The sequence below is a fragment of the Mustela putorius genome, unplaced genomic scaffold, assembly GCF_011764305.1.
Source record: "Mustela putorius furo isolate JIRA1106 unplaced genomic scaffold, ASM1176430v1.1 tig00003962_pilon_pilon_pilon, whole genome shotgun sequence".
Classification (NCBI taxonomy): Eukaryota; Metazoa; Chordata; class Mammalia; order Carnivora; family Mustelidae; genus Mustela; species Mustela putorius.
Window position 1 is genome coordinate 19,842,375 of NW_025422106.1, and position 26,187 is coordinate 19,868,561.

General features: G+C 43.3%; 1 long non-coding RNA gene across 1 annotated transcript; it reads left to right on the forward strand.

Annotated features, from left to right (window-relative positions):
- Positions 1-272: 272 nt before the first annotated feature.
- On the forward strand, positions 273-21,802 carry LOC106005297. Its single transcript, XR_001178546.2, has 3 exons — positions 273-381; positions 487-587; positions 21,586-21,802. It is a non-coding gene; the product is annotated as an uncharacterized LOC106005297 (long non-coding RNA).
- The last annotated feature ends 4,385 nt before the right edge of the window (positions 21,803-26,187 follow it).

Genomic DNA, 26,187 nt, shown 5'->3' on the forward strand with positions numbered 1-26,187 from the left:
CGATTCTTCCTGACTGGGGAAGGTGGGAACCATGGGGAACCAGACAAACATCCCCTTCCAATTTCCTTCCGTCCATGCTCAGCTCCGTTACGCCTTCCCCCAACCCCACTCTCCACCCCTCTCCCCCCAGCCCCCCACCAAGGCCAAGGCTGCTTCAAATCCGGTGAGATCTCTGAAGGCTGGCTGGAGCCACAGCGAGTCTGAATCACCCCTAACCACAATGGCCTTAGAATGACAGAGGCTTTCTGTTTCCAGGGTGTGTTCTAAAGTGGGTTTTGTTGGTGGCACAGTTTGCTTCCACGTGGCCCCTGCCAACCGGGAGCTGAGATTCGCAGTTTGTGTAGATTGAATTATTGAACTTCAAAACGCCCATGAAAAATGGTAAAAACAAAACAACAGCGACCGTGCAAAGCTGGGGTGGGGTGGGGGGGAAGCAGAGGGAGAGATGTGGTTTAACAGGAGCACGTGTGACAAATGATTTCGCAGCCCAGACGCCCGGAGGCTCAGCATGAGTCAGCTGAAGGATGTGGGTGCCAAGAAAACCTCAGGCAAGCCTGGACCCCGTGGAGGCTTCCAGAAAAAGAAAGGTGAGGGCTAACTCTACTCCACGCTGGTCAGACCACCCTGGAGGAGGTTTGGATCTGTCTGCATGTCCCATTGTGAGAGGAAAGGGTGTGTCCTGAGTGCAGTTACCAAGCTGGGGGGTGGGGGTGGGGCTTGGAGGGACTCAAAAAGGTGTCTAAAGTTGGACTAGAAGAAGAGATGAGTGACTTGGAGAATAAAGGGCTTGGGGTGAGGGGTGAGGAGGGAGGTCTGGTCCCTATAACTTCTGCCTGGAAGGCCTCCTCTTCTTGCCTGCCTCATGAACTCCTATTCATCCCTTAGGCTTCGGCTGTCCCACCTCTTCTGCCTCCTCTTCCTAGGAACCTTCCCTCCCCTCTCTAAGTAGAACCAACCATGCCTCCGTGGAGATGCCCTCCCTCTGTGTCTGGGGTCAGGTCTTTTTATTGCATTACCACTTGTACGGGATGACATTGGTTGAGCAGTGACCCCATTCTATTTCTCTCTGCAACCCTAGTGCTTGGCGTAGTGACTCCTTCAGCTGATGTCTGACTGATTAAACTACTAGAGTGAAAACTGGCACCGAACATTCTGACCACGAGGAGGAGAGATTGTATTCTTTCTATGTGGCTTGAAAAGACGGAACTGGGAAAGAGGGCAGAGATGACAAGAAGGTGGATTTTAGCTCAAAACTAGGAAGTACTTAATAATAATGATGCTATCTTTGCTGAGCCTTTCCATCACGTGTGGCCATATAGCAAGTTACTCCAAAACTTAGTAGCCTGTAACAACAACAAACATTTGATATCTCACAGAGTTGGTGGAGGGTCAGGAATTCAGGAGTGGCTTAGAAGAGTGGTTCTGGCTTGGGGTCTCTCATGCGCTTGTGGCCTAGATCCCAAATGGGACTGCACTCATCTGAAGGCTTAACGGGGGCCGGAGGATCTGCCTCAAGATGGCACACTCACATGGCTGCTGGCAGGAGGCGTTGGTTCCCGGATGTGGAATCTCAAATACATAGAGTGTTTGAATGACCTCATGACATGGTAGCTGGTTTACACCAGAGGAAGTGATCTGAGAAAGAAAACAAAGAGGAGGCTGCAATGTCTTTTACCAACTAGCCTCAGATGTCAGACTAGCCTCTGTCAGTTCTATAATACTCTGTGTCAAGGCGCTGGTCTGGCTCAGTAGGCAGGACTTGCGACTCTTGGTCTCCAGGTTGTGAGTTCAAGCCCCATGATGGGTATATAGGGATTACTTAAAAATAAGTTCTTAAAAATAAAAACCAGAGGCACCTGGGTGGCTCCGTCATTAAGCATATGCCTTCGGCTCAGGTCATGATCACAGGGTCCTGGGATCAAGCCTCTCATTGGACTCCCTGCTCAGTGGGGAGCCTGCTTCTCCCTCTCCTGCTTCCCCTGCTTCTGTTCCCTCTCTTGCTGTCTCTCTCTCTCTCTGTGTCAAATAAATAAATAAATAAATAAATAAAAATCTTAAAAAACAAACAAACAAACCAAAACACCCTGGTGGATTATTTACAGCTCCTGTAAGGGTAGGAAAAATAATTTTTTAAAAAATAAAAAAATAAAATAAAAACCAACTGTGTGAGACAAGACTACACATAGGCATGGATACTAGGTGGTAAGAACCACTGTGGTCACCTTGCAGGTGGGCTGGTGCACTGAGCACTAGCCTAGTAGCAGCCACCATGCTGGCTGTCCAGGGCCAGATCTCTCCTGTCATCACCACCACAGCTTGGGAGGATGGCATCTTGTTATCTCCCTTTTATTATGTATTTATTTTGCCTTTCTTTTTAAAAAATTTCTTTCTTTCCTTCTTTCTATTTATTGATTTACTTATTTGACACAGAGAGGGAGAGAGCACAGCAGGGGGAGTAGCAGAGAGAGAAACAAGGGGAAGTAGACTCCCTACCAAGCAGGGACCCTGATGTGGGGCTCAATCTCAGAACCCTGGGATCATGACTTGAGCCAAAGGCAGACACTTAGCAACTGAGCCACTCAGGTGCCCCTATTTTGGTTTTCCAAGTACTTTAATTTTTGTCCAGAAGTGGTGTCTGCCTCAGTCAGTAGAGCATATGACTTTTGATCTCAGGGTCATAGTTTGAGCCCCACATTGGGCATGGAGATTACTTTAAAAAAGAAAAGAAAAGAAAACATTAATTTCCATCACAGAAACAATACATGTATTAGTACATAGATCATAAATCAATATAAGCAATTTCCTAAGCATTTTAGAGTTTATTTATTGGAAATCTGATTGTCTGTGTATACCTCACTGTCCTCTGCAGGGAGAGCTGATGGTGTATCTTCAAATTCCCATTGCCTAGATAAGGAAACCAAAGCACATAGATGTTAATGAACTTGTCTGTGGTCACCTCCCTGGAAAGTCTCTGAGCTTTGCTTTAAATTTATTTTATTTTTTTTTTAAGATTTTATTTATTTATTTGAGAGATAGAATGAGAGGAGAGAACATGAGGGGGAGAGGTCAGAGGGAGAAGCATACCCCCTGCCAAGCAGAGATCCCGATGTGGGACTAGATCTTGGGACTCTAGGATCATGACCTGAGCCGAAGGCAGTTGCTTAACCAACTGAGCCACCCAGGAGCCCCTGAGCTTTGGTTTAAACCTAAAAACCCAGTCATTACTTTTTGTGCCAGATTTTGCTGCATGTGCTGCCTCATGGGTCTCCACTGGTCCAGCAAGCTGGAGCGATTGTGCTCGATCCTGGCTGCATGTCAGCTGCAGTTGGGGAGCTTTACAGATGCCTGATGCCTGAGCCTAAACTCTGGGGATTCTGATCTAATTGGTCTGGAATATGATTCTGTTCTGCAGGGTCAAAACACTGCCAACACTGGTTGGGAGTCCGATGATGCCTTCCTTCCAAATATTGCATTATCACCTGGGCTAAATGGGACATGTATTACCAAGCAACTGGGGACTCAAATATAATTTGTACATGAGTTCCTAATTGTTATCTTGGGTCCTGTGGAGGTCTGAGCTTATCTTGAAAGGCAAGAAGATGTTGAATAAGCTGGGAAGGAGGTGTAGTCCAGCAAGAACGAAAGACTCAGGAGACACCTAATGCCAGGATAGAATTTCAGAAATATAAATTATTAACAAGGGGCTCTTTACAGAAGTCCTCTCTCAGCTTCTCTCCCAGACTATCCCTCCTCCCCCACCCTGCATCCACATCCCCAGTTCCTACTCACTGTCCACTGTGGTCAGAGACATTTTTCTTGATGCAGATACAAAGAATAAGCAAGAAAGGGCCCCAGGGCAAAGAGTTGCTGGAACCACAGGTCCCCATGGAGGCAGGGGAGAGAGAGAGAATTCCTTTTAAATTAATTCTTGGTTGTCGTCCTCTGCTTCTTGATCATGACATTGCCCTTAAGTTGAACCATGAGACCATGCTGTCAGTTGGTCCTTATAAGCATAGGAAGACTGGTTGAAGCTTCTCTGTGGCTTTTCTGTGAAATCACACTGCACCTGTGTACCCTGCTCATCAGTGTAAGCACAAAGTTGCTATTAACACCAGTTCTGGAGGCAGAATGGTATGATGTCCGTTCATCAGAAAATGTTGACTGAGGGACTGGGCCGGGCACCAATCAGGACATTAAAATGAAGCCATGAACCAAGGAAAGAGCTTGTTTTCATGGACATCTCCAGAGAGCAAAGCAGATCCTCTCTAATGTAACATGACTGATATCAGAATCCTCAACAGGACCCTCAAGAAAAGACTAGAGAGATGTTTTCAAGGTGTTGAAAGAAACAATTTTGACCCTGGAATTTCATATCCAGCTAAGATATCTTTTAAAGGAGGGAGTGAATTGAAGAGTGTCAGGTACCAAGAGGCCCTCAGAAGATTCCCCATGCAAAGACCTGCTTTGAAGACAGTGCTGGAGGGAAGTTCTCCAGCAAGGAGAAAAATAAAGCCGGAGAATGTTTTGAGATGCATGGCGTGGAAATAGGTTAGCCAACGGGCACCTGGGTGGCTCAGTCAGCCAAGTGTCTGCCTTCAGCTTGGATCATGATCCCAGGGTCCTGGGATTGAGCCCTACATTAGGCTCCCTGCTCAGGAGGAGCCTGCTTCTCCCTCTCCCTCTGCTGCTCCCCCCGACTCTCACTCTCTTTCACTATCTCTCCCTCTTGCAAATAAATAAATAATACCGTAAAAAAAAAAAAAAGGAAGTAAGTAAGCCAAGTCCTTTGCTATGTAAATAAATGATGACAAAAAAAGAAAAATACTGGGCACCTGGGTGGCTCAGTTGGTTAAGTGACTGCCTTCAGCTTGGGTCATGATCCCGGAGTCCTGGGATCAAATCCTGCATCGGGCTCCCAGCTCCACAGGGAGTCTGCTTCTCCCTCTGACCTTCTCCTCTCTCACACTCTCTCTCATTCCCTCTCTCTCAAATAAATAAAAATAAAATCTTAAAAAAAAAAAAAAGAAAAGAAAAAGACTATAATAAGCCACAACCCAAATTCTAGGCGATACTAAAAGCAGAAATGAAAAGACCAGAGCTAGTGAAACATATCTTGGATGTATCTCTTTGTGAGAAAACAAATAGATATTGATAAGTCTAAGTAGTTAAATGAAGATGAGTATACATAATATGATGAGGAGTTAACCCCAGAAAAAAAGAAATAGAATTATGACTTTTCCAAACAGCAGAAGAAAATCTGTTCTATCCAATGATAGGTGGAGAAGTAAAAAAGAAACAAGATGAAGGTATGAAATAGATAACATGAAATTAGGGGCACCTGGGTGGCTCAGTCGGTTGAGCGTCTGTCTTCAGCTCAGGTCATGATCCTGGGGTCCTGGGATAGAGCCCCGAGTTGGGCTCCCTGTTCGGTGGGGAGTTAGCCTCTCCTGCCTCTCCCCCTGCTTATACTCTCTCTGTCAAATGAGTAAATAAAATTTAAAAACAACCATGAAATTAAATAGTAGTTAGTCTTAATATGCTTGTGATTACCACTTATGTAAACGGGATAATTCACCAATAGATTCTCAAATTGGATTTTTCTTTTCTTTTATTATTTTATTTTTTTATTAACATATAATGTATTATTAGCCCCAGGGGTACAGGTCTGTGAATCGCCAGGTTTACACACTTCACAGCACTCACCATAGCACATACCTTCCCCAATGTCCATAACCCAACCACCCTCCCCTCAGCAACCCTCAGTTTTTTTTCATGAGATTAAGAGTCTCTTATGGTTTGTCTCCCTCCCAATCCCATCATGTTTCATTTATTCTTCTCCTACCCCCCAAACTCTCCACGTTGCCTCTCAACTTCCTCATATCAGGGAGATCATATGACAGTTGTTTTTCTCTGATTGACTTATTTCGCTAAGCATAATACTCTCTAGTTTCATCCACATTGTCGCAAATGGAAAAATTTCATTTTGATGGACAGATTGGATTTTAAAAATAATTTAGCAATTCCAGGAATGCAAGGGTGGCTCAGAATTGGTAAATCAATCAACATTATACACCGCATTTACAAGAGAAGGGATAAAAACCATATGATCAGGCACCTGGATAGCTCAGTTGGTTGAGCGTCTGACTCTTGGTTTCAGTTCAGGTTGTGATCTCAAGGTCTTGAGATGGAGCCCCATGTCAGGCTCTGTGCTCAGGCAGGAGTCTGCTTAAGGCTCTCCCTCTCCCTCTCCCTTTGCCCCTTCCCCCTCCAAGATGCTTGCTCTCTAAATAAATAAATAATAAAATAAAAAGTTTTTTTTTTTTTTTAAGATTTTATTTATTTATTTGACACAGAGAGAGAGAGAGAGCAGGAAGAGTGGTAGGCAGAGGGAAAAGCAGGCTACCCACAGAGCAGGGAGCCTGATGCAGCACTAGATCCCAGAACCCTGGGATCATGACCTGAGCTGAAGGTAGACGCTTAACCAACTGAGCTACCTACGTGCCCCCAGAATCTACACATCTTTTTTGAAAGTACATTTAAAACAGTCACTAAAATTGCTTGTGAATTAGACTCTAAAGAAAACTTTGGTGAAGTTCAAAGAACTAAAATCATGCAGACCTCTATGATTACAATGTGAAAAACTTAAAGATCAATTCCAAAAGTTAGCTTAAAAAGTCCCAGATGGGACTACAACTAAACCTAAAACGTGTCTAAATAACTCTTCAGATAAAAAGAAAAGTCATAAGGGGAATTCTTAAATACTTAGAACTGAATGAAAGCCCTTTGTGTCTAAAAGTATCTAAAGCTAGGGGTACCTGGCTGGCTCAATTGGTAGATCAGGGGATGCTTGATCTCATGGTTGTAAGCTCAAGTCCCACACTAGGTGTAGAGACCACTTAACAATAAAAATACAACAGTCTTAAAAGATATCTGGCTGGGGTGCCTGGGTGGCTCAGTTGTTAAGTGTCTGCCTTCAGGGGCACCCGGGTGGCTCAGTGGGGTAAAGCCTCTGACTTCGGCCCAGGTCGTGATTCCAGGGTCCTGGGATTGGGCCCTGCATTGGGCTCTCTGCTCAGCGGGGAGCCTGTTTCCCTTCCTCTCTCTGCCCGCCTCTCTGCCTACTTGTGATCTCTGTCTGTCAACTAAATAAATAAATAAATAAATACATAAATAAATAAATATTAAAAAAAAAGGCGTCAGCCTTCAGCTCAGGTCATGGTCCCAGGGTCCTGGGATCAAGCCCCACATCGGGCTCTCTGCTCAGCGGGAAGCCTGAATCTCCCTCTCCCACTTCTCGTGTTTGTGCTCCCTCTCTCGCTGTGTCTCTCTCTGAAAATAAATAAATAAAATCTTAAAAAAGAAGGTACCTGGCTATAATTAGAGGGGAATTTACAGATATAAATACATTAATAAGAAAACCGGATGGGGTGCCTGACTGGCTCAGTTGGTGGGGTGTGTGACTCCTGATTTGGGGGATGTGGGTTTGAGTCCCATGTCAGGTGTAGAGATTACTTAAAAATAAAATCTTAAGGGGTGCCTGGGTGGCTCAGTGGATTAAAGCCTCTGCCTTCGGCTCTGGTCATGATCCCAGGGTCCTGGGATCAAGCCCCACATCGGGCTATCTGCTCAGTGGCGAGCCTGCTTCCTCCTCTCTCTCTCTCTCTCTGCCTGCCTCTCTGCCGACTTGTGATCTCTGTCAAATAAATAAATAAAATCTTAAAAAAAAACTTAAATAAAAACAAAACTTGAACTTTTTAAAGAATGAGCTATGTTTAGCTGAAAATTTAGAAACAAAATGAAGTGAAACAATAGATTAAGCCTAAAGAAGCAAGGTGGAATGGGATAATAATCCTTGAAGTAGAGAACAGACTATAATGGAGGATTTTAATAAAACCAAAGCCATTAATTCTTGGAGAGACCAAGGAAACTCAAAGCACTGCTTCACAGAACAAAAAAGACATAGTATACAGACAAAACAGGGATTTAAAAATCAACAAAAAATTACAAACTATATCCCAGTAAAGGTTAAAATCTAGATAATGACAAATTTCTAGAGAAGTTTAAAATGACAAAATTGGCATAAGAATCAACAGAAAAGATGAATGTACCAATAAAATGAAAGAAAATAAGTTGGTGGGGCACCTCGGTGGCTCAATTGCTAAGCATCTGCCTTTGGCTCAGTTCATGATCCTGGGGTCCTGGGATCGAGCCCTGCATCAGGCTCCCTGCATGGCAGGAAGCCTGCTTCTCCCTCTCCCACTTCCTCTGTTTTGTGTTCCTTCTCTCACCATCTGCCAAATAAATGAATAAAATTTAAAAAAAAAAGAAAGAAAGAAAATAAGTTTGTAATCAAGATGTTCTCCTCCATCCCCCAAACTCTCTGGCCTTGGTATTTCCATAGATAAGTTTTATCAGACTCTCAAGGAATATAACCCCTATCTTATGCAAGTTGTTCCAGAAAACAGAAATAGAGAGAAAGTGACCCAAGTCACTTTGTGAAACTGGTAAAAACTTGATTCTAAAATCACATAGAACAATAAAATAAAATAAAATTATAGCCTCATTTTACTTATGAACAAAGATGGGAAAATTCAAATACAACATTAGGAAAAAAATACAAAAGAGGACAAAAAGTAGGGTCTATTAAGTAATGGGACAGTTTGACATCAGAAAATTAATCAATAGAAAGAGAAACATGTAATTAGTAGATACAGAGAACACATTTGGTAAAGTTCAACAGGTATTTAAGACTTAAAAGAAAACTACCAGAAAATTAGGAGTAGAATATCCTTAACTCCCTATCTAAAAACCTACAGAAATACAGCATATTTAGTAGAGAAATTTCAGGCACATTTGCTTTAAAATGGGGGGGAAAACAAAGATGCTCACTGTCAAAGATACCTTTAATCGTAGGACTTGAGGTCTTTGCCATCATTATAGGGAACGAAAAATGAATCCGAGGTCTAAGGATTGTTAAGGAAGAGAAAATTTTACTATTAAGAGAGTTCACTGGGGCGCCAGGGTGGCTCAGTGGGTTAAAGCCTCTGCTTTCAGCTCAGGTCATGATCTCAGGGTCCTGGGATCAAGCCCCGCATGGGGTTCTCTGCTCAGTGGGGAGCCTGCTTCTCCCTCTCTCTCTGCCTGCCTCTCTACCTACTTGTGATCTCTCTCTGTCAAATAAATAAATAAATAAATGTGTATATATATATATATATATATATAGAGAGAGAGAGAGAGAGAGAGAGTTCACCAAGGTCAACAAGTAAATGATCACTTAAAAAATTAGTAGTGCTCCTCCTCACTAGAGTGGTAAATTATTCAAAATGATCTCTAATAAGGAATACCTGGGTGACTCAGTCGGTTAAATGTCTGCCTTCAGCTCAGGTCATGATCATAGGATCCTCGGATCAAGTCCTATGTCCCAAGGCTGGGCTCCCTGCTCTGTGGGGAGTCTGCGTCTCCCTTTCCTTCTACCCCTGCCCCCTGCTTGTGCTTTCTCTTTCTCTGTCAAATGAATGGGTGAGATCTTGAAAACAAAACAAAACAAAATAAAACAAAACAGAAAGACTGCTGAACACTGCCTAAAGCTCTGACTTCCAGAATTGGGAGTAGTAAAACAGTTGTATTCATTCACTAAGTTTTAGGGTGGTTTATTACATAGTCATACACAATTGATGATACATTACAATAAATAATGAAAAAATAAGGATAAATGTATATCACAGTAACAACAGAAATTATCACGAATCTTGGAATTAATCTAAAAATGCAAAACATCTTTATGAGGAAAAATTTTAAACTATTAGAAGGATGTAGAGAAAGGAAGAAAGAAAGAAAGAAAGAAAGAGAAGGAAGGAAGGAAGGAAGGAAGGAAGGAAGGAAGGAAGGAAGGAAGAAGAAACTGTCAAATTGGGGCGCCTGGGTGGCCTGGTCAGTTGAGCATCTGCCTTTGGCTCAGGTCATGATCCCAGGGTCCTGGGATCAAGCCCCATATCGGGCTTCCTGCTCAGGGGGTGCCTGCTTCTCCCTCTCTTCCCCACTTAGGCTCTCTCTTTCTGTCTCTCTCTCTCTCAAATAAATAAATAAAATCTTTAAAAAAAAACACACACACACAACTGTCAAATAGTTTTCTAAAGTGAATTTACCATTTGACCTTCCCACCAATGTATGAAAGTTTCAGTTGCTCCACCACCTCACCAAGACTTAGTATGATTAATCTTTTCATTTTAGCCATTCTAACAGATGTGTAATGATACATAATTACGGTTCTAATTTTCATTTCCCTAATGACTAATGACATTGAGTGTCTCTATGTGCTTATTGGCTATCCACATATCTTCTTCAGTGAAGTATCTTCAAATATTTAGCCCATTTTTTAAAAATATCTGTTGTTTCTTTTCTCATTACTGAGTTTTGGGAGTTCTGGATATATTCTAGGTTCAACTCATTAATGAAAATCTGACTTGCAGCTATTTTCTCCCAGACTCTGGCTTATCTTTTTAATTCCTTAACAAGGTCTTTCAAAGGGCAGAAGTTCTTAATTTTGCAAAAGTTCAATTTATCAATTTTTCTTTTTATGAAGAATGTTTGGATATTGTTAAGAAATCTTTGCCTAATGGAAGGCCATAAGTAGTTTCTCCTGTGTTTTTTTATAGAAGTTTTAGTGTTTTAGGTTTTACATTTAGGTCTGTGATACATTTGAGGAAAATTTTGTACATGTTGTGAGATATGGATCAAAATTCATTTTTTGTGTGTGTGGATATCTAATTGTTCTAGCGCCATTTGTTGGAAAGATCATTTTTTCCCCCACTGAGTTGTCTTTGCACTTTTATTTAAAAAAAAAAAAAAACAGTTGTCCATAAATGTGGAGGTCTGTTTCCAGACTCCATTCTATTCCATTGATTTATTTGTCTCATAACAGTGTTCTGTTTCTACCTTACGATTTTAGAAAAAGAAAAGCAAATTAAATCCAAAGTAATAAGAAGAAAGAAAATAATAAAGATTAGAGTGAAAAATCAATCAACAAAAAAAAAAAAAAAGAAAGAAAGAAAGATAGAAAGAAAGAAAGAAAATAGAAAAAAATCAATGAAACCAAAATCTGGTTCCTTTAGAAGAACCAGCCACACTGATCAGCAAAAAAGAGATCAATATTAGCAGCATTAAGGGTGAGAGCTGACATCCCCACAGATTCCACAGATACGAAAGGGATAGTAAGGGAATTCTCTCAAAAACTTTATCCAATAAACTTGACAACTTAGATGATAGGGACAAATTTCTTGAAAGACACAAACTGCCAAGGTTCTCTTATGAAGCAAGAGATAACCTGAATGGCTCTATGTTTATTTTTTTTTTTTTAAGATTTTATTTATTTATTTGACAGAGAGCGATCACAAGTAGGCAAAGACGCAGGGAGAGAGAGAGAGAGAGGAGGAAGCAGGCTCCCTGCTGAGCAGAGAGCCCCATGCAGGACTCGATCCCAGGACCCTGAGATCATGACCTGAGCCGAAGGCAGCGGCTTAACCCACTGAGCCACCCAGGCGCCCCGGCTCTATGTTTATTAAAGAAATAGAACCTGACGTTAAAAATTGTACCTCAGAGGTTCTTGCCAGGCCACTTCATAGCAAGTTGGGTCTTGAGCATCATCTCCCACTGGACTCCGAAGATCTAGGAGGAGCCTTGATCTGTGACTAGGCTTCCGATGGCTTTGCCAGATCCCAACCTGGGATCATCTCAGACACCCATTGAAGAGGATTCCCAGGAAGGCTCAGGTGCCTCTCAAATGATCTCCGAAGTATTAACCAAGAACCTTGGTATATTGACCCTGGACTCTAGTATCATCCTCCCTTCCCCTATGTCAGAATATCGATCCCAGCAGCAGGGCAGAGAGGAAACCACAGGGGCTGGTGGAGCGTAGCCTTAGCCGCAGTGGGAGGAGGACTGGAGTAAGGACTTTGTTAATGGCCCGGAAAGAAACGGATGGCAAGGATGAGTCCAATGATTCAGTACCAGCGCTACCTAAATCTGGGGTCCCAGCTTCCAAAAGATCCACAGCAGAAGGAAACAGAGGAGGGTGAAACAAGAGTGGGAAGATTCAGATGTTGCTGTCATTATCGCCTGTATCATAAAGATCTTTCTGAGGAAGCCAGCAAGGGGAATAATTATGACATGGAGCCAATGTAAACAAACTTTTATTCTTGTATTTTTTTTTTGCTAGTGATTTTAGGATCATTTTGCAGCATCGTGGAAAGCTGTTCTATATTAGGGCAAAGTATAATATTTTGATAATCTGTGATAGGATAAGGCTTTTCTTTTTTGTATCTTTTCTACCATGATACCAGTAACTTGTGAGGAATCCTGTAGTTTGCATTGGAATGATGTCTCTATACTTATACCTTTTGATTTGACCTAAGGAAGCACTAATAGGTTTTTTTTTTTTAGATTTTATTTATTTATTTGACAGAGAGAGATCACGAATAGGCAAAGAGGCAGGCAGAGAGAAGGGGAAGCAGGTTCCCTGCTGAGTAGAGAGCCGATGTAGGGCTCGATCCCAGGACCCTGAGATCATGACCTGAGCCGAAGGCAGAGGTTTCACCCACTGAGCCACCCAGGCGCCCCGCACTAATAGGTTTTGAATGTTGCCTATGTGTTTGAGAGACCTGAAGTCATTAAGCAAGATAAGACCTACTATCGAAAATTGGAAGCCAAGCAACTTGTGCAGAAGGAATACAGGAAAACTTTGGGTGGTTTGGTTAGAGCATAATTACGGGAGGTGCATATGCTAGATTTTTCTGGTTTTCAGACATAGTAATAAAATTTTTTTGTTGTGCTATTTCAATTTTCAGTAGGAAATGTGTGTGTAGAGGATCTTATTAAAATTGACTTATTTGAGGGGCACCTGGGTGGCTCAGTGGGTTAAGCCGCTGCCTTTGGCTCGGGTCATGATCTCAGGGTCCTGGGATCGAGTCTCGCATCGGGCTCTCTGCTCAGCGGGGAGCCTGCTGCCTCCTCTCTCTCTCTGCCTGCCTCTCTGCCTACTTGTGATCTCTGTCAAATAAATAAATAAAATATTTAAAAAATTTTTTGACTTATTTGAATACCTCTAAAAAAAATTGTCCCACAGAGAAAACTCCAGTCCCAAGTGGCTTCATTGGTGAACTCTCCCATGCGTAAGGAAGCTCTAACACCAAGTCTTTATAAACTCTTCCAGAAAATGAAAAAGAGGTACTCTCCACCCCCTTCCATGAGGCCAGCATTACTCTGACACTAAATTCAGACATTTGCAAGGAAAACAACAACAATGAAAACTACAGACCCACATCCCCTGTGACAAATATCCCTCTTAACAAAATTTTAGCAACATGTTCATGGATAAGATGACTTGGCAGTGCTAAGACGACAGTTCGCAAATTCATCTATAAACATATCCAATTCCATTAAAACTTCCAGCAGGATTTTTTTTTAAGTAAAATTGTATTAAAGTGTAACATTCATACAGAAAACCATACCAATCGTAAGTATACAACACAATGAAAATTTTTAAAAGATTTTATTTATTTATTTGACAGACAGAGATCACAAGTAGGCAGAGCAAGAGGCAGAGAGAGCCTGATGTGGGGCTTGATCCCAGGACCCTGGGATCATGACCTAAGCCTAAGGCAGAGGCTTTAACCCACTGAGTCACCCATGCACCCCAACATAATGAATTTTTGCAAAGTGAATAATTTTATATAACCATGATGCCAATAAAAAAGCATTACCAGTACAGCAGAAACAATGCTGGTCCCCTATCACCGTGGTAACTAAGAACAGTTTTGCCTGTCTCGAACTTTCTATATAGATGGAGTGGGGTTGGGTCTAAAAAGAAAGAATATGATTGAAGAAATAAGGGTGGTTCCTTGATGGTGATTTTGATGAGCTGTGAATTAAGGGGTATGATTAACTTCCTCATTCCACCCGAAGTCTCCAAACACCTACAAAATAAACCAACAGAAAACGTAAAGACCTCTGGCAAATCTAGCTTACCAGGTCTAGACATGTCTGAATTCCAGTGGTAGACACAATTCCAGGGTCAAACTATTTCCATCTCCCTACCCCCACCAGCTCCAAATAGAACCAGGTCCCTCTGGGGACTAAAAATACCCTCCACTGGATGTTGGACTCCCATTTCTCATGGCAAGTCTCCTCTCGTGACTCAGGTTGCTCATCTGCTAAATGGGTTTACTTGTCGTAACTCACGAGGATTTGAGGAGGAATATCAAAAAAGAATAAAGCATGTTAAAACAACTTACAAAGTATCATTAAAAATAAAAGCCATCAAGGGGAGCCTGGCTGGCTCAGTCAGTGGAGCAAGGAAATCTTGAGATCAGGATTGTGAGTTCAAGCCCCACATTGAGTGTAGAGATTAGTTAAAAAAAAAAAATCTTGGGGCGCCTGGGTGGCTCAGTTAGTTAAGCGTCTGCCTTCAGCTCAGGTCGTAATCCCAGGGTCCTGGGATCGAGTCCCACGTTGAACTCCGAGCTCAGTGGTGTGGGGGTGGGGTTGGTATTTGCTTCTTCCTCCTCTCTGTCCCCCATCACTTGTGCTATCTCTCGAGCAAGCTCTCTCTTTCTCTCAAATAAATAAAATCTTTAAAAAGAAAAGAAAAAAAAACAAAAAAATAAAAGCCATCATAAATATTATTTTATTTTCTTTTTTAAGATTTTATTTATTTATTTGACCGAGAGAGACAGAGTGAGAGACAGAACATAAGCAGGGGCAGAGGGAGAGGGAGAGGGAGAAACAGGCCTCCCCCCCACCAGGGAGCCCGATGTGCGACTCGATCCCAGAACCCTGGGATCATGACCCCAGCTGAAGGCAGACGCTTAATGACTGAGCCACCCAGGCGCCCCATAATTATTACTTTAAAGGAAACATTTCCAAGCAATTCCAGCCTAGATTTTTTTTTTTAGAAATCTTTAAGTTATTTTATTATGTTTTAATGTGCAAAATTTAATAAGATGTAAGAAGTATTTTGATTTGTGGGAAAAGAGAAGCCCCCTAATGGTACTCTTAAGTGCCATGGTTTGTGTATATTACTTATTTATTTATGTGTTAAACTTCAGATTACGTGTGATAAACTGTCCGTGGTGCAACGCTATCGATTTCCCTGCATTAGAAGTTGAATTAAATGTGCATTCCTCTGGGGTTGGTCACCATGGGGGAGGCCTAAAAGTTTGGAGGAAGAGTAAGCAAAGACCATTAAAGCTCTCTGGGCCCTGTCTCCCATTGATCTCTGTCACCCGAGGGAAGGCTTACTGCAATCCGGCCCACGTACATCCTGGTCTTAATGTTCCCCTAATGGTACCTAATGGCCGCTTGGCTATATCCCTTGCATTATAAAAAAAAAAAAAAAAACAGCTGCCTTCCCCAGCCAAGTCTCAGCCGTGTTCTAGAAAGCGAAGTGCTTTTGAGTATATCTCATGTAAAATACAACATTCCTCAGTGAGCCTTGTTTCATGTTTTCATTACCTCCTTTATTCACGGAACGAACATCTATTGAATATTTACGCTGTTCTAGGCATTTCGCCAGTGGTAGTCTTTGTCACCAAATTACAGTACTCATCTCGGTGATCAGTACTTGGAAGTGAATTACTATCCTCTTGTTCTCAGAGAATTAATAAGATATGGGGAGAAGTAAAGAGGTGTGGCTCCAGGTTGAATGCCTACCTCCCAACTGGATGACCTTGGTCCGATTATCTTTCAGAAATAACTGAGCTTTTCTTTGTGGCCTAGTGTGAGATCAATATGTATAAATATAACATATATGTTTGAAGAAAATAGTATTTACTGTCTGTAGCATAGAGAGTTTGGTATGGAAGCTTAGGACATCAGTGTAGTGAATTATTTATTAGAATTTTCTGTATTCTTATAGACCTTTTTGTTTTTCTTCCATATTAAAAATGTGACTAGACTGCATTTAGGTCTTGTTTAAACTAATTTCACCCAGGGGTGCCTGGGCGGCTCAGTTGGTTAAACATATGTCTTCAGCTCAGGTCATGACCCCCTGAGTCCTGGATTCAAGCCTCACATCAGGCTCCTGGTTCTTCCTCTGCCTCTGCCGCTCCCCCTGCTTGTGCTCATACACTCTCCCTGTCAAACAAATAAGTAAAATCTTCAAAAAAAATTTTTTTTAAAGATTGTATTTATTTATTTATTTGACAGAGAGAGATCACAAGTAGGCAGAGAGGCAGGCGGGGGCCGGGGTTGGGGGAGAAGCAGGCTCCCCGCTGAGCAGAGAACCCAATAGAGGCTCGATCCCAGGACCCTGAGATCATGACCTGAGCTGAAGATAGAGGCTTTAGCCCACTGAGCCACCCAGGCGCCCCGAATATCTTCAAAAAAATTTAATTTCACCTGACACTCTATGACATTTGAGCTTCAAAATGTGACTATCTTTAGTTCTTGAATATTCTCCATTCCACCCCTTGATTCTTTGCTCATGTCTCCTTTTTTATGGGTTCTGTGTTCTCCTTCTGGGATTCCTATTGCAGGTCCCTTTAGTCACAATTCCAAAATCCTAAAATCTCTGACAAAACAACACTTATTTGGCAGTAAGCCTTGATCCAACATGATGTGAAACTGTTTATCGACTTTATTTCCCCAACTGTTTTGCAGCAGAAAGATAGTATTTTTGATTACAAAGTGCTGACACAGACCTCACTAAGGGGAAGGTTGGGGGAGGGGAGACGTCTTACCAGTTCATGCACCACATCATCAACCAGAACACCCCGCATGCTGAATCCTAAAGCAAATCTTTTTGAAGAAAGGGCTGTTGGCTTACAGATCTACCTCATGTTGCCTGGACACCTCCCCTGTATCCCTCATGCTTTTTGTAGTTTTCGGACTTATCCTCTGAGTTCTAGCAGAACTTCTTCAATCTGTCTTCTTCACGAAGTTTCTGGTAGCTCTGCCTCTGTGCAGTGTTTCATTTGGCATTTGCAGTTTGATTCTCCAGGAAAATATTCCCTGATCTCAAACAGATCCTTCCTTGGGACTTCTTGCTCTGTATCAGCCAATGTTCCTTTCCATGTGGCAGGACTAGAACAGGAGTTTTTCATGGGCAAGAAACAGAAACACCACTGAAAGAGGCCTGAGGGAAGAGGAGACTTTATGAAGAAACGTGGGGCAGCTGGCAGGCTGCAGGGCATCTGGGTTCTAGGCTGTCTCCAGGGACCTCAGACAGAGACTAGACTAAGGTTTCATGGGGCCATACCCTTCTCATTCTCTCTCTCTCTCTCTCTCCTCTCTCTCTCCCTCTGCTGGCTTTTCTCCTAACGCAGTTGGATTTTTGCCCCCTGGTTAGAAACATGAACACTAGCAACACCAAACACGTATCCTTTCCACTTGGTAACCAAAGAGGTCATAGAATGTCTTCCTTCTGGAGCAAGGGAGTCCTCACTGGGGTTGACTCACGGGTCAAGTCTGGGTCTCCTTCCCAGATTTGTGTCCATTGCATGAGACCACTTAGCAAAGGAGGTGAGGGAGGGATGCTGAACAGATTAGACAATTATATCTGCTTCATACACTTTCTATAACGTCGTGTATGTTCCCCATAGGTTCGAGAATCGCCCTTGAGCCTCCAGGGCAGCCCCCTCCCCGCCCCCCCGTCAATTGGCAACATCTTGTTACAGACACAGCAATGTCTGGGTGTTTGCTCCTTTGGGAGAAAGCCTGCTGGACAGACGCACGGCTGGGGCAGCTAACTGCTGCTCCACGACAGGAGAGGAGAAGGGTTCTGTCTGGGTTTGCCTAGCCCCAATTCTAGAAGCATTTCAATGGCAGCTTTTAGGGAGCTTCTGTTAGGTTTCTGTTTGTTATGAATAAATGAATCCCCACTCAACGGCCTTAAGAAATCAGGAAGATTTACTGGATCCTGTAACTAGAAAAGTCCATCCCTGGGGGATGGTCAGATGTGACAGAGCCACGGTTCCAGCTTTGGTTCTTGGCATTTCCCCTGGCCTCCTCTTTCCCTTGAGTCGGATTCATCTTCTACTGCTACCGAGTTGGCTGCGCAGATCTAAACCCCACCTGACAATATCCAGAGGAAGACTGATGGTCTCTTCCTGCAGGTATATCTGAAGCAGAAGGATGTCACTTTTCCAGAAGCTTCCAGCAAACGTATCCTTACATTGTATTGGCTCCCATTAGTTATTAACCCTGTTATGAATCCATTTCTGTGTCCAGGGAAACGTTGTGTGTTAATTCGCTGCCTTCCTGAACCAACCGATGGCAGGGAGGACAAAAGCCCCCTTAGGCCAAGCAGGCATGAAGTCAGTGTAAGGGCTGATTGATGTAAGGGAAGATGGGAACCTGAGGGAAGGTTGGGGTGCTGCTGGGAAGGAGGAAGTGGGTACAGGGCAGGAAACCCATGAAGAGAGCCAGACTTGGTTTCCAAGTCTGATGCAAGTCCTCACCATTTTAAACTCTTTTGGCTCAGGTCAGGATCCCAGGGTCCTGGGATCCAGTCCTGAGTTGGGCTCCCTGCTCAGCAAAGAGCCTGCTTCTCCCTCTGCCCCTCCTCCCACTCATCCTCTCAATCTCTCTCTCTCAAATAACAACTATATACAATGTTTAAAAAAATACTATTCTAAAAGAGCCATTGTTAAACAGCAGGCATAGGATGATTAAAGAGCGAGTACAGAGAACGGTGTCAGGGATTTTCCGCACCACACCAAGAATGTAGCAGCAAACCCCAGCTTGCCTGGTGGAGAACAAAGGCAGGTGTCAAACATCAACAAGGATCCTTTCCTCCCTGCTCTGTGTCTGTCTGGGGCAATTTATCCACATGGTCAGGATCTGTTCTATTCCCCTTCAAGCTCCCAGCTTGGTTACCCCATGGTTACCCCATAGGCTGCCCATATCATTCCCCCCAAAGAGTATTCCGTTCTTCCCTTGGGGTATTGTCCCTTCTGCACTGGGTACTTGCGGTGATGTTGTCATGTAGGAGCTCAAGCAGCCAGACTGACTCTCCTGACTTCAGTTCAGGGTATAACTGTGAGACCTCCACTCAGCCAAGCCAGGTGCTCTGCCCTGGGGCTTGGACTCTTGCACAAGTGACGTTAAGATAAAGAAGGGAAGGTTGATGCTATCGGTTGTAGCCTAGGTGGAAGACGAATTGATTGCTATTTTGAACGGATTTCTCCGGTAATGAGACCATTTCTGGATTTCCTGTGAACTCTGTTTAGCTTCTTGGCCCTCCAGACACCCTTGGTTCCTTCTGTCTTCAAGTCTGACTGTCGGGTTCCCATCCATGCGGACAGCCCATGTGAGCCTTTGCTCAAATTACCCAGAACTGGCTTCTGTCACTGGTGACCAAGACCCCCAACCGATGGCAGATGCCTATGGTTCTGTTTTTGACTCTGCTTCTAACTTAGTGATAAGTCATTGTCCGTTTCCCTCTATGTAAAATTAGGGAAGGAGACAAGACCTGTGTTCTGTAAATCTTCTTCAGCCACAAAACAAACAAACAAACAAACAAACAAAAACCTTTGCAAAAACAAAATCTTCTTGATGGGAGCCAATCAATCCTAAAACTGATCGGCGCTGCTCTGGCCAAAAGGTTTCTCCAGAATCCTGTTGTCTTGGCTCTTTCTCAAGAGTGGCAACACTGTGACTTCTGCTCTGATACGTGATGGGAAAGGATTCCACTTCCCCTCTCTCATCGCAGCGAAAGATAGCCTGGGTCCGCTTCATTAACTCAGGGAGGCAACAAATGGGCAGTTTCTCATTGACAAAGACTCATTTCTTCTTGAAGAAACGCGCTAAGCAAATGTCTGTAACATGTTTAAGCGTGCATGAGCACGCACCTAAGTTTTCGGGGCACTTAAAATTTCTTTAAATTTTTATTTTAATTCCAGTGTAGTTGACATATATTAGTTTCAGGTGGGCCGTATAGTGATTCCACACTGTTCTGTGCAGGAGTCAGTGCTCCTCAGGACACGTGCCCTCCTTAATCTCCGTCACCTGTTTCCCCCATTCCCCCCCCCCTTCTCTCTTTTGGTAACCTCAGTTTGTTCTCTAGAGTTAAGAGTTTGTTTTTTGGTTTATCTCTCTCTTTTGTCTCTGTCTCTTTTTTGTCTCTGTCTCTCTCTCTCTTTTTTGTCTCTGTTTCTCTCTTTCTTTCTTTGTTCATTTGTTTTGTTTCAGAGCACTTTTTAGTGTGGAGAAGGTGAAAGAAAACCACAAAAAAAACAAAGAACAAAAGAGTATGAGAGTGAGGATGTTTTTCTGCTCTCTTTAAAGCATTTGTGCGTCTGTGTCTTGTCCACTTTAGAGTATTTTATTGGGTCTTTGAGGGCTAGAGTTGGGACTTTTTTCATGACAAATATATAACTTAGTACTTTTTTTGGTGAAACAAAACTAGTATGACTTCCACCATTAAGATCTGATGTAATTAATAGCACAGGATGTATTTAAACACTGTCCCTCCCCTTGTCCAGGTACTGGGCTATGGATTTACACACACAGTCTCAGATATTTTCAAATGACTCTCTGAAAAGGTACCATCTATGATTCCTGTTTTAAAGCTGAGGTCAAGGAGGCTCAGAGAGGTTAAGTAACTTACCTAAGCTCACACAGCTAGTAAATAACCACTGACTGTGTGGCTCTAAAGCTTATGTTCTTCCAAATATGACTCTACTCATTTAGATAGTGCCATGCATGGGGATCTTTTAAAAGGTGGAGTAAGCTGACCATATATTTCAGTGGTCATTCATCTTTCTGATCTAGAGATCCCTCAAAGGTAAGACCTGTAACTCCTGACTGAAGAAGCACCAGAGACCTCTGGACACCTCTCCTGGTTCCCAAGTACCTTTGCCCAGAACTAGCAGAGCTAGTTCTTAAAAGGAGCAAACCAGTTAGCAGTGGGCATGCTTCTCTTCTACAGTCAGTTGAAATTTCCTGTGGGAAAGCAAACTTTTTTTTTTTAAAGATTTACATACTTATTTATTTATTTTAGAGAGAGGTGGCAGGAGGGACAGAGGGAGAGAGAGGAAGTCTCAGGCAAGCTCCCCGCTGAGCACTAAGTCCTGATGCCAGCCCATCCCATGATCCTCAGATCAGGACCTGAGCTGAAATGAAGGATCATCTACCCAATGGACTGAGCCACCCAGATGCTGCAAAGCAAACCAATTTTAACAAACCAGAACCAGGAAGAGGAATTTGCAACTGAGAAAGACCTTTTGTGAAAATGAATTCTCTGAAGCTGATTTTGGGATTAGGGGACATGAAACCAGAAGATAATTATGATCTGGCACAAATAATCCTAATCTCTATTCTTGGTTATCGACCACATTGTCTGTGTTAGCTGTTGCCATTTCTAATAATGATGGTTCTCTACAGGTAATCCAAAGGAGTTCATCAATGTACGCCCATCCATGTTTTATCAGGAGATAATATATTTCTAGGTGCTGGTCCTGAATGTGCCACTATGTAACTGAGTGGCCTTGGATGAGTTACATAAGCCCCCTGGGGCTCAGTTTCTTGGTCTGTGAAGTGAGGGATTTAGATGTCTCTGTAAACTTCAAATCTAGAATTCTAATTCGGCAGGTTGGTTTGCAGGACCGGAGGGCCATGCAATCCCATGTGTGTCCAGCAGAGGTCAGAAGAAGTCACCAAAAGCTCTGAGTTCTCCAATAATCCAGGTTAGCGATGTAAATTTTTCTTTCTCGTTCCCTCCCTCCGTTCCTTCCTTCCTTCTTCCTTTCCCTTCCTTTCTTTTCTCTCCGTACATAGCTTCATGGTAGTCCCTACTTTCCATGTTACTTCCCTGATTCTTTTTTTTTTTTTTAAGATTTTATTTATTTATTTGACAGAGAGAAATCACAAGTAGGCAGAGAGGCAGGCAGAGAGAGAGAGGAGGAAGCAGGCTCCCTGCTGAGCAGAGAGCCTGATGTGGGACTCGATCCCAGGACCCTGAGATCATGACCTGAGCCGAAGGCAGCGGCTTAACCACTGAGCCACCCAGGCGCCCCACTTCCCTGATTCTTAGGCCACCCATAAAAGCAGGCATTTTTCCTGAAAGATCAGAGTAGAGATGCATTGTCTGCTTCAGGCTTCCTTGTCAAATGTAAACCATTTCCCAACTGGTGAATGCCTGGTGAACAAAGTAACTTGTCTGAGAAGTGACATCAAGGGCTAGGGGCAGTTTTATACTTAGACTAAGTGTGAACAGTAAGTTTGCTACAGAAAATTCTATGTCAGGAGCATCTGGGTAGCTCAGTTGATTGAGGGTCTGCCTTTGGCTCTGGCCACTGTAGGCTCAGGCTCCCTGCTCGGTGGGGAGTCTGCTTTTCCCTCTCCCTCTGCTTCTCCCCAAGCTCATGCTCTGTCTCTCTCTCAAATAAGTAAATAAATAAAATCTTTTTTAAAAAAAGAACATTTCAAAATTTTCTTTTATAGAGTCATCTGTTATAGAGAGTTGTCAAAACTCTAACAGTAGATTCCTGAATCCTACCCAATGACTATTTATTTATTTTTAAAGATTTTATTTATTCATTTAACACAGAGAGAGATCACAGGTAGGAGGAGAGGCAGGCAGGTGGAGGGGGGAGGGGAAGCAGGCCTCCTGCCGAGCAGAAAGCAGGATGTGGAGCTTTATCCCAGGACCCTGAGATCATGACCTTAGCCGAAGGCAGAGGCTTAACCTGCTGAGCCACACCCAGGCACCACAACCTATTTATTTTTGAAACATATTTACCTCAGTGAAATTCTTTTCCTGGTTTTAGTTTTTTCCCCAGCTTTACTGAGGTAGAACTGACGTGATGTTGCGAATATTGAAGACGTGTAAGTTACAGAACATGTATATGCGACATGATTATCATAATGAGGTTAGTCAACACATCTGTTACCTCACAGAGTTAAAAATCTGAAAAGTCTGGTCACCATGGGGTTTAGCCAATATTTCTCTCTCTCTCCTGGTCTCATCAGAAAAATTATTTGGGAAATAGACCATCACAGAGATAGAGGCTTCTAATAAATATTTAAATATGATATACATTGTTTTTTTAGGCAGAACTGGATGATTGATTTACATATGGATTGAATTGAAGGAACTGAGAATTAAAGAAAGGCCTACAGCGAGGTCAAACCCCATCCCAGTTGTCCAAACAGTACATTCTGAATAAATATTCTGTTGGTTACAAAGTTTGGCTCTCTTGGTAAGACAGACCGGCATTTGAACCTTTTTAACGTTCCTTAACCTCCCCAGAGATAAACTCTTCAATTTCTTTATCTATAAAATGAAGATAGGGATAAAGTCACCTAAGATTGTTGTGAGGATTCAATGAGATAATATATGTCAAGAATGTAGCCAAGCACCAGCCACATAACAAAGGATCACTAGGTGAGTGTCTTTGTTGTCCTACCTTATTTGGGAGGACTCAGCGTTTTTAGAAAAAACAAACCCAGATGAGTATCACCACGCCCTTCTCTTGACTAGCCCAGACCAGGTCGGAGGTCCCTCTCATGCGCTTCCACCATCACTGCGGAGAGGCCCCTCCTGACTGGGGCCAGCATCCCCTTGCCTTCCTGTGGGAGGTGAGGGGATAGTCAGTGGCCTTCTCTCCCTCTCCGGGTTCCACTCGTGGTCTCTGGCCTTTGTTTCTTATCTAATAGAGCTCTAAACTTTTCTTTTATACCGCACTCGCTATTTTTCTTCTGCTCTGAAGAACTCCTCCAGGAAAGGCCTGTACCCGCCTCTTCCTCTCCTAGACCAACAGCCCACCCAGGAAGGATGGGCTGCATTATGAGGAGAGCCTAGAGTGTGGGGGCCAAGAAAGCAGGGAGACCCACATATGCCGTGCAGGAGAAGCTGTGTCGTGCTCTGCTTCTACGATAAGGTGCATAGGCAGTGTAGCAAGCAGGGTGGACAGTGTAGCAAGATGGGGCTCCCTAGAAGGCTAGAGGGGGGACGGTGAGGGAGCATGACTGAGCAGAACACTCCAGACTGGATATGGCGTGTACTGTTGGCAGGGTTGGGAGTGGGCTGGGCAGGAACTGCTACCATCTGCCCACATTCCAGAGACCATTCCAAGGACTCAGGCCAGTCGCTGAGGGACCTCCCAATGACCCACGTTCAGAACCCAAAACTGAGGGGTGCCTGGGTGGCTCCATCAGTTAAGCATCTATCGGCTTCTGGCTCAGGTCCTGATCCCAGGACAATCCAGGACCGCCTGGGCTCCCTGCTCAGCGGGGAACCTGCTTCTCCCTCCACCTACGGCTGCTTATGTTTGTGCTCTCGTGCACTTGCTCTCTCAAATAAATAAATAAATAAATAAATAAATAAATAATCTTAACACACACACACACACACACACACAAATTGAAAGCTAGATGGCTGCTTCCTATGTTTCCTTATTCCTTCCTTCTGACCATAGCTCAGAACTCCCTGAAAAGGGTTTAAAACTCTTAAGGGGGGACACCTGAGTGTCTCAGTGGGTTAAAGCCTCTGCCTTCAGCTCAGGTCATGATCCCAGGGTCCTGGGATTGAGCCCCGCATTGGGCTCTCTGCTCAGCAGGGGTCCTGCTCCCACCTCTCTCTCTGCCTGCCTCTCTGCCTACTTGACTTCTCTGCCTGTCAAATAAATAAATAAAATCTTAACAACAACAACAACAACAAAAAACCCAAAAAACTCTTAAGGGTTTCTGTTGACTCAAATGAAAAGAAAGTGGAAGGAAGTGTTGATTCAAAGAGAAACCTGCTTTCGTCGGAAAATGACTAGATCCTAATTCTGACTCTGGTGAGGGTCCTGCCTGCACCAGCCCAGCTCTTTGCTCCTCTGCCCTCGTTTCTAGAGTCTGCTGTGGAGCTCTGGAGTAATTATGACAAGCCCATACCTTGAGGAATGGAGGAAACAGTGAGTGTAATTCGTGATTCTTGGTATCTGTTGCCCACGTATTCCAGACAGCACAGGAGACAAGTTGCTGTCAATGTAATTTAAAATGCCCCAAAATGTAATGTCAATGTCAATGTAATGTAAATGTAAATGTAATTAAAGATGCCAAATATTTAAGAAACCAAGAAAATGATACCTCACACTCTGCAGAAAAACTACCAAAAAAATAATAAGAATAAATAAATAAAAAGAAGAAGAAGAATGAACAAAAGGGAAAAAAAGGAAAAGAAGGAAATAACAAGTGTGGGCAAGAAAGTGGAGAAATTGAGATCCTCGGGCACCAGTGGTGGGAATGCAAAATGGTGCAGCCTCGGTGGAAGAGTATGAAGGTCCGCCCCTTACCCCCACAAAATTAAAACTGGAACTGCCCCACAATCCAGAAATTCCACTTGTGGGTATGCGCCCGAAAGAACTGAAAGCAGAAGCTCGAAGAGAAACTTGTTCCCCTGTGTTCAGAGGAGCGCTGTTCACAAGAGCCAAAAGGTAGAAGGAATCCCGGTGCCCATCGTCGGTTAAATGCATGAACACAATGGGCTGGATCCCTGCAATGCCAACGGCATAGTGTTCAGTCTGCCACATGCCGCAGCGAAAACGAACCCAGAGCACCTCATGCTCAGCGAAAGAAACGGGTCGTAAAAAAATACAAATATCATAAGTTTCCATTAATAGGAGATACGTAGAAGAGTCAAATTCATAGAGACGGAAAGTAGAACTCAGGAGCTACTGGGTTCAGCTAATGGGTGCAGAGTTTCAGTTTTACTAGATGCAAGGCATTGTGGGGCTAAAAGGAGCAGATGGGAGCAGGATAGTGTGCGAATGTACTTAATACCACCGGACTGCACACTTAAACACAGTTAAGGTGGTAAATTGTATGTTATGTATATTTTTAGACAATAAAAAAATGGGAAAAAAAAATAACACAATCAGGCATATGTCATTGGAAAACGTCTCCAGGAAAGGGGTAATACTAAATATTGAACAGGTATCCGTGCATTTATAATAACCCCAGTGATAGTCACCACTTATTTAAGAAAGCCCGTAAAGCCCCATAAGTGCAATAACTCTGTTCTTCCCATTTTACAGACAAGGAGAATGGGCGGTAGGGAGATGAAGCAATTCGCTCAAATACAGACAAGTTGTTGGTCCCAGGTATGAATGACTGCAAAGCTGGTACTCTCTAACTCCTCAGTCTCTCTCTTTTTTTTTTTACAAAGAACTCCCTGCTTTGCTCACCCTCTTCCAGAGTCATTGGCAG